Source organism: Xyrauchen texanus, chromosome 50, assembly GCF_025860055.1.
Source record: "Xyrauchen texanus isolate HMW12.3.18 chromosome 50, RBS_HiC_50CHRs, whole genome shotgun sequence".
NCBI lineage: Eukaryota > Metazoa > Chordata > Actinopteri > Cypriniformes > Catostomidae > Xyrauchen > Xyrauchen texanus.
This window is the reverse complement of record NC_068325.1, coordinates 22623008-22630260: the sequence shown is the minus strand read 5'-3', so window position 1 is coordinate 22630260 and position 7253 is coordinate 22623008. Positions and strand designations below refer to the sequence as shown.

At 38.3% G+C, this 7253-nt stretch overlaps 1 protein-coding gene across 1 annotated transcript in view; it reads right to left on the bottom strand.

Annotated features, from left to right (window-relative positions):
- The window catches only part of mfap2 (microfibril associated protein 2), a 17679-nt gene extending 11789 nt beyond the window's left edge, over window positions 1–5890 (bottom strand). Inside the window, exon 1 of the mRNA XM_052123687.1 lies at window positions 5811–5890. The gene's annotated coding sequence lies outside the window, so the exon portion shown is untranslated. The remainder of the gene's footprint in view (window positions 1–5810) is intronic.
- Window positions 5891–7253: the final 1363 nt, after the last annotated feature.

Genomic DNA, 7253 nt, shown 5'->3' with positions numbered 1-7253 from the left:
GTGTGTGTGTGTATATGAGTGTGCGTGTGTCTGTGTGTGTATATGAGTGTGTGTGTGTATATGAGTGTGTGTGTGTATATGAGTGTGTGTCTGTCTGTGTGTTTATATGAGTGTGTGTGTGTATATGAGTGTGTGTGTGTATATGAGTGTGTGTGTGTCTGTGTGTGTATATGAGTGTGTGTGTGTCTGTGTGTGTATATGAGTGTGTGTGTGTCTGTGTGTGTGTATATGAGTGTGTGTGTGTGTGTGTGTATATGAGTGTGTGTGTGTGTATATGAGTGTGTGTGTGTCTGTGTGTGTGTGTATATGAGTGTGTGTCTGTGTGTGTGTTTATATGAGTGTGTGTGTGTGTATATGAGTGTGTGTGTGTCTGTGTGTGTATATGAGTGTGTGTGTGTGTGTATATGAGTGTGTATACGAGTGTGTGTGTGTCTGTGTGTGTATATGAGTGTGTGTGTGTGTGTGTGTATATGAGTGTGTGTGTGTGTATATGAGTGTGTGTGTGTGTGTCTGTGTGTGTGTGTATATGAGTGTGTGTGTGTCTGTGTGTGTATATGAGTGTGTGTGTGTATGTGTATGTGTGTGTATATGAGTGTGTATGTGTGTGTATATGAGTGTGTGTGTGTGTCTGTGTGTTTATATGAGTGTGTGTGTGTGTCTGTCTGTGTGTTTATATGAGTGTGTGTGTGTGTGTGTGTATATGAGTGTGTATGTGTGTGTGTGTATATGAGTGTGTGTGTGTATGTGTATGTGTGTGTATATGAGTGTGTATGTGTGTGTATATGAGTGTGTGTGTGTGTCTGTGTATATGAGTGTGTATGTGTGTGTGTGTGTATATGAGTGTGTGTGTGTATGTGTATGTGTGTGTATATGAGTGTGTATGTGTGTGTATATGAGTGTGTGTGTGTGTGTGTGTATATGAGTGTGTATGTGTGTGTGTGTGTATATGAGTGTGTGTGTGTATGTGTGTGTATATGAGTGTGTGTGTGTATGTGTATGTGTGTGTATATGAGTGTGTATGTGTGTGTATATGAGTGTGTGTGTGTGTGTGTATATGAGTGTGTGTGTGTGTCTGTGTGTTTATATGAGTGTGTGTGTGTCTGTGTGTGTATATGAGTGTGTGTGTGTATGTGTATGTGTGTGTATATGAGTGTGTGTGTGTGTGTGTGTATATGAGTGTGTATGTGTGTGTGTGTGTATATGAGTGTGTGTGTGTATGTGTATGTGTGTGTATATGAGTGTGTGTGTGTGTGTGTGTATATGAGTGTGTATGTGTGTGTGTGTGTATATGAGTGTGTGTGTGTATGTGTATGTGTGTGTATATGAGTGTGTGTGTGTGTGTGTGTATATGAGTGTGTATGTGTGTGTGTGTGTATATGAGTGTGTGTGTGTATGTGTATGTGTGTGTATATGAGTGTGTATGTGTGTGTATATGAGTGTGTGTGTGTGTGTGTATATGAGTGTGTGTGTGTGTCTGTGTGTTTATATGAGTGTGTGTGTGTCTGTGTGTGTATATGAGTGTGTGTGTGTATGTGTATGTGTGTGTATATGAGTGTGTATGTGTGTGTATATGAGTGTGTGTGTGTGTGTGTATATGAGTGTGTGTGTGTGTCTGTGTGTTTATATGAGTGTGTGTGTGTCTGTGTGTGTATATGAGTGTGTGTGTGTATGTGTATGTGTGTGTATATGAGTGTGTATGTGTGTGTATATGAGTGTGTGTGTGTGTGTGTATATGAGTGTGTGTGTGTGTCTGTGTGTTTATATGAGTGTGTGTGTGTGTCTGTCTGTGTGTTTATATGAGTGTCTGTGTGTGTGTCTGTGTGTTTATATGAGTGTGTGTGTGTCTGTGTGTTTATATGAGTGTGTGTGTCTGTGTGTTTATATGAGTGTGTGTGTGTGTGTGTGTGTGTGTTTATATGAGTGTGTGTCTGTGTGTTTATATGAGTGTGTGTGTGTCTGTGTGTTTATATGAGTGTGTGTGTCTGTGTGTTTATATGAGTGTGTGTGTGTGTATATGAGTGTGTGTGTGTGTCTGTGTGTTTATATGAGTGTGTGTGTGTGTGTCTGTGTGTTTATATGAGTGTGTGTGTGTGTATATGAGTGTGTATATGAGTGTCTGTGTGTTTATATGAGTGTGTGTGTGTCTGTGTGTTTATATGAGTGTGTGTATGAGTGTGTGTGTGTTTATATGAGTGTGTGTATATGAGTGTGTATACGAGTGTGTGTGTGTCTGTGTGTGTGTTTATATGAGTGTGTGTGTGTCTGTGTGTTTATATGAGTGTGTGTGTGTGTATATGAGTGTGTGTGTGTCTGTGTGTTTATATGAGTGTCTGTGTGTTTATATGAGTGTGTGTGTGTGTATATGAGTGTGTATACGAGTGTGTGTGTGTGTCTGTGTGTTTATATGAGTGTGTGTGTGTGTCTGTATATGAGTGTGTGTGTGTCTGTGTGTTTATATGAGTGTGTGTGTGTCTGTGTGTTTATATGAGTGTGTGTGTGTGTGTGTGTGTATATGAGTGTGTATATGAGTGTCTGTGTGTTTATATGAGTGTGTGTGTGTCTGTGTGTTTATATGAGTGTGTGTGTCTGTGTGTGAGTGTGTGTGTGTGTTTATATGAGTGTGTATATGAGTGTCTGTGTGTTTATATGAGTGTGTATATGAGTGTCTGTGTGTTTATATGAGTGTGTATATGAGTGTCTGTGTGTTTATATGAGTGTGTGTGTGTCTGTGTGTGTATATGAGTGTGTGTGTCTGTGTGTTTATATGAGTGTGTGTGTGTGTCTGTGTGTTTATATGAGTGTGTATATGAGTGTCTGTGTGTTTATATGAGTGTGTGTGTGTGTGTGTATATGAGTGTGTATACGAGTGTGTGTGTGTGTCTGTGTGTTTATATGAGTGTGTGTGTGTGTCTGTGTGTTTATGAGTGTGTATATGAGTGTCTGTGTGTTTATATGAGTGTGTGTGTGTGTCTGTGTGTGTATACGAGTGTGTGTGTGTGTCTGTGTGTGTATACGAGTGTGTGTGTGTGTCTGTGTGTTTATACGAGTGTGTGTGTGTGTCTGTGTGTATACGAGTGTGTGTGTGTGTCTGTGTGTATACGAGTGTGTGTGTGTGTCTGTGTTTTTATATGAGTGTGTGTGTGTGTCTGTGTGTGTGTATATGAGTGTGTCTGTGTGTATATGAGTGTGTGTGTGTATATGAGTATGTATATGAGTGTGTATACGAGTGTGTGTGTGTCTGTGTGTGTATATGAGTGTGTGTGTCTGTGTGTGTGTTTATATGAGTGTGTGTGTCTGTGTGTTTATATGAGTGTGTGTGTGTATATGAGTGTGTATATGAGTGTGTATACGAGTGTGTGTGTGTCTGTGTGTGTATATGAGTGTGTGTGTCTGTGTGTGTGTTTATATGAGTGTGTGTGTCTGTGTGTTTATATGAGTGTGTGTGTCTGTGTGTTTATATGAGTGTGTGTGTCTGTGTGTGTATATGAGTGTGTGTCTGTGTGTATATGAGTGTGTGTGTGTGTCTGTGTGTTTATATGAGTGTGTGTGTGTATATGAGTGTGTGTGTGTGTGTGTGTTTATATGAGTGTGTGTCTGTGTGTTTATATGAGTGTGTGTGTGTGTCTGTGGTGTGTGTGTGTCTGTGTGTGTATATGAGTGTGTGTGTGTGTATATGAGTGTGTGTGTGTGTATATGAGTGTGTATATGAGTGTGTGTGTGTATATGAGTGTGTGTGTGTGTGTTTATATGAGTGTGTGTGTGTCTGTGTGTGTATATGAGTGAGTGTGTGTGTATATGAGTGTGTATATGAGTGTGTGTGTGTATATGAGTGTGTGTGTGTGTGTTTATATGAGTGTGTGTGTGTCTGTGTGTGTATATGAGTGAGTGTGTGTGTATATGAGTGTGTATATGAGTGTGTGTGTGTATATGAGTGTGTGTGTGTGTGTTTATATGAGTGTGTGTGTGTCTGTGTGTGTGTGTATATGAGTGTGTGTGTGTGTAATATGTGTGTGAGAGTGTATATAATGTCTGTGTGTGTATATGAGTGTGTGTGTGTATATGAGTGTGTGTGTGTATATGAGTGTGTGTGTGTGTTTATATGAGTGTGTGTGTGTATATGAGTGTGTGTGTGTATATGAGTGTGTGTGTGTGTTTATATGAGTGTGTGTGTGTATATGAGTGTGTGTGTGTGTTTATATGAGTGTGTGTGTGTCTGTACTCTTCTTTTATATTTTCTCAGAAATGCTCACACGGCTCCACAGATTCCTGAAAAAAGATCCCTCTTCCAGAAACTTCCCTTGCAGCCATTTTGTGTTCCTTTAATTTCCTCTTCAGTAACAAGACAGACATTCCCTTAAACTCAAGTTTCTTCAGCTTGTAATATCAAACCATTAAACGTCACAGATTTTGATCTGTTTAACACAGGATATAATCCAAACACACACACTTAATCTAAACACAGTTGTGTGTTGAAACATTTGCTGCAGTTAACATCTGTGAGTCATTAAACCCAGTCAAGATCCTCCCCCAACATCACACACACACAGAGACACATACATACATTATACACACACACACACTCTCACATACATACATTATACACACACACACACTCTCACATACATACATTATACACACACACACACTCTCACACACATACATTATACACACACACACACTCTCACACACACACACACATACACACTCACTCACTCACTCTCACACACACTCACACATACATTATACACACACACTCACACAAACACACACATACATTTTACACAAACACACACATTCACGCTCTCACACAGTCACTCTCTCACACACACATACATACCTTATATACACACACAGACATTATATACACTCTCTCACACATATTATACACACACACACACACACACATACCTTATATACACACACAGACATTATATACACTCTCTCACACATATTATACACACACACACACACACATACACACACACATACCTTATATACACACACAGACATTATATACACTCTCACACACATATCACACACACACACACACATACCTTATATACACACACAGACATTATATACACTCTCTCACACATATTATACACACACACACACACACACACATATATTATATATACACACACACACACACACACACACACATATTATATATACACACACACACACACACATATTATATATACACACACACACACATATTATATATAGACACACACACACATATATTATATACACACACACACACTCACACATATATTATATATACACACACACACACACACACACACACACACACATATTATATATACACACACACACACACACACATATTATATATAGACACACACACACATATATTATATACACACACACACACTCACACATATATTATATATACACACACACACACACACACAGTTCTTTAACTCTTCAATGTCTCATTTGAACACAATAGTCTTTTCTTTCTTCTACGAGCCTCTTGCTGTTTCACTAACTCTGTCTTTTCTGTGTTTGTTTTGGCAGTTTGTTATTTGCCCCCTGCTGTAATACCCCCTCAAAGCGCAAAAGCCCCCAACAGACCATGAAGTTAACACAAAACTTCAACTCAGTTTAAATCATCTTCGCTTCAGTAGATAAAACTAATACATTTACAGTTTCACCGTTATTTCTGTAGACGATATAAACTGATAAACATTCTTCATTACACTTCATAGTAAATAACACGCGCTGCACATCAAACATGCTCAGAGCTCAAATGTTTAAAGTGAATATTAATGTGAATTTCTCACCTTTAATTCAGTCCTTTATTCCTCGAGTGATGCTCAACTCTCAGCGTGTCTGAAGTTTCAGTGACTCTCCGATCCCGCCCACCGCACATCGCCCCGCCCCCGCCTCCCGCCCCGCCCACAACTGACCGAAATGTGAAATGTAACTCCATGTAACAATACAACTTTATAGATAATATAACTACATATGATACTAAACCTCTATACAAAGCTAATGTAACTCCATATAAAGTAAAATAAAAACTCCATAACTCTATATAAAGCAACTCTATAGAATGTAATAAGTACATAAAGCTAATTTAACTACATATACTGTTATTATAACTCTATTTAAAGCTAATATAACTGTGTAATGCTAATATAACTCTAATATTATTTTATTCAAGATTATAGCTCGATAATGCTAATATAACTCCAAATCACACTAAGATAACTTAATAAACACTTTTATAAATCTATAATATGCAAATATAACTTTATGTAATACTAATGAAACTCAGAATAAAAATGATGCGCTAATTTAATTAACACTAATGTTAGTAGTATGCTAATATAACCCAAACTCTGTATAATGCTAATATAACTTTATAACTTCTCATAAGTCCCACTACCTGAGACTTTTCTAATATGTCCCACAGCATATTTTCACATATTTCTGTTTGGTAATACGTGTTTAAATCAAAGTGACTATAGATTTGTTTAATGTTAAATACAGACAAAGGTTTTTCCAGTTGGACTGATAAAACACTATAATGGGTGTTTCTCAATTCTAAGAATGCAGAGAACAGACTTGTGTCCTTATAAAGACCAGTCTTACCAAGATGCCTTAGAAGAATGAACTCTGAAGGACAGGAAGACTCTGAGATGTTCTGCGATCTTCCTGTTGCACAATTAACCGTCACAGCACATTTGAATCCAGTGAGAGAACTACTACAGCACACCGGTGACATCATTAATATCATCACACCATATCGTCACACCAGTGATGGCCAGCATTAATATCATCACACCAGTGACGGCCAGCATTAATATCATCACACCAGTGAAGGCATTAATATCATGACACCAGTGACGACATTAATATCATCACACCGGTGAAGACATTAATATCATCACACCAGTGACGACATTAATATCATCACGCCAGTGAAGACATTAATATCATCACACCAGTGACGTCATTAATATCATCACGCCGGTGACGACATTAATATCATCACACCAGTGAAGGCATTAATATCATCACACCGGTGACGGCATTAATATCATCACACCAGTGAAGGCATTAATATCATCACACCAGTGACGACATTAATATCATCACGCCGGTGACGACATTAATATCATCACACCAGTGACGGCATTAATATCATCACAATAGTGATGACATTAATATCATCACGCCGGTGACGACATTAATATCATCACACCAGTGACGGCATTAAT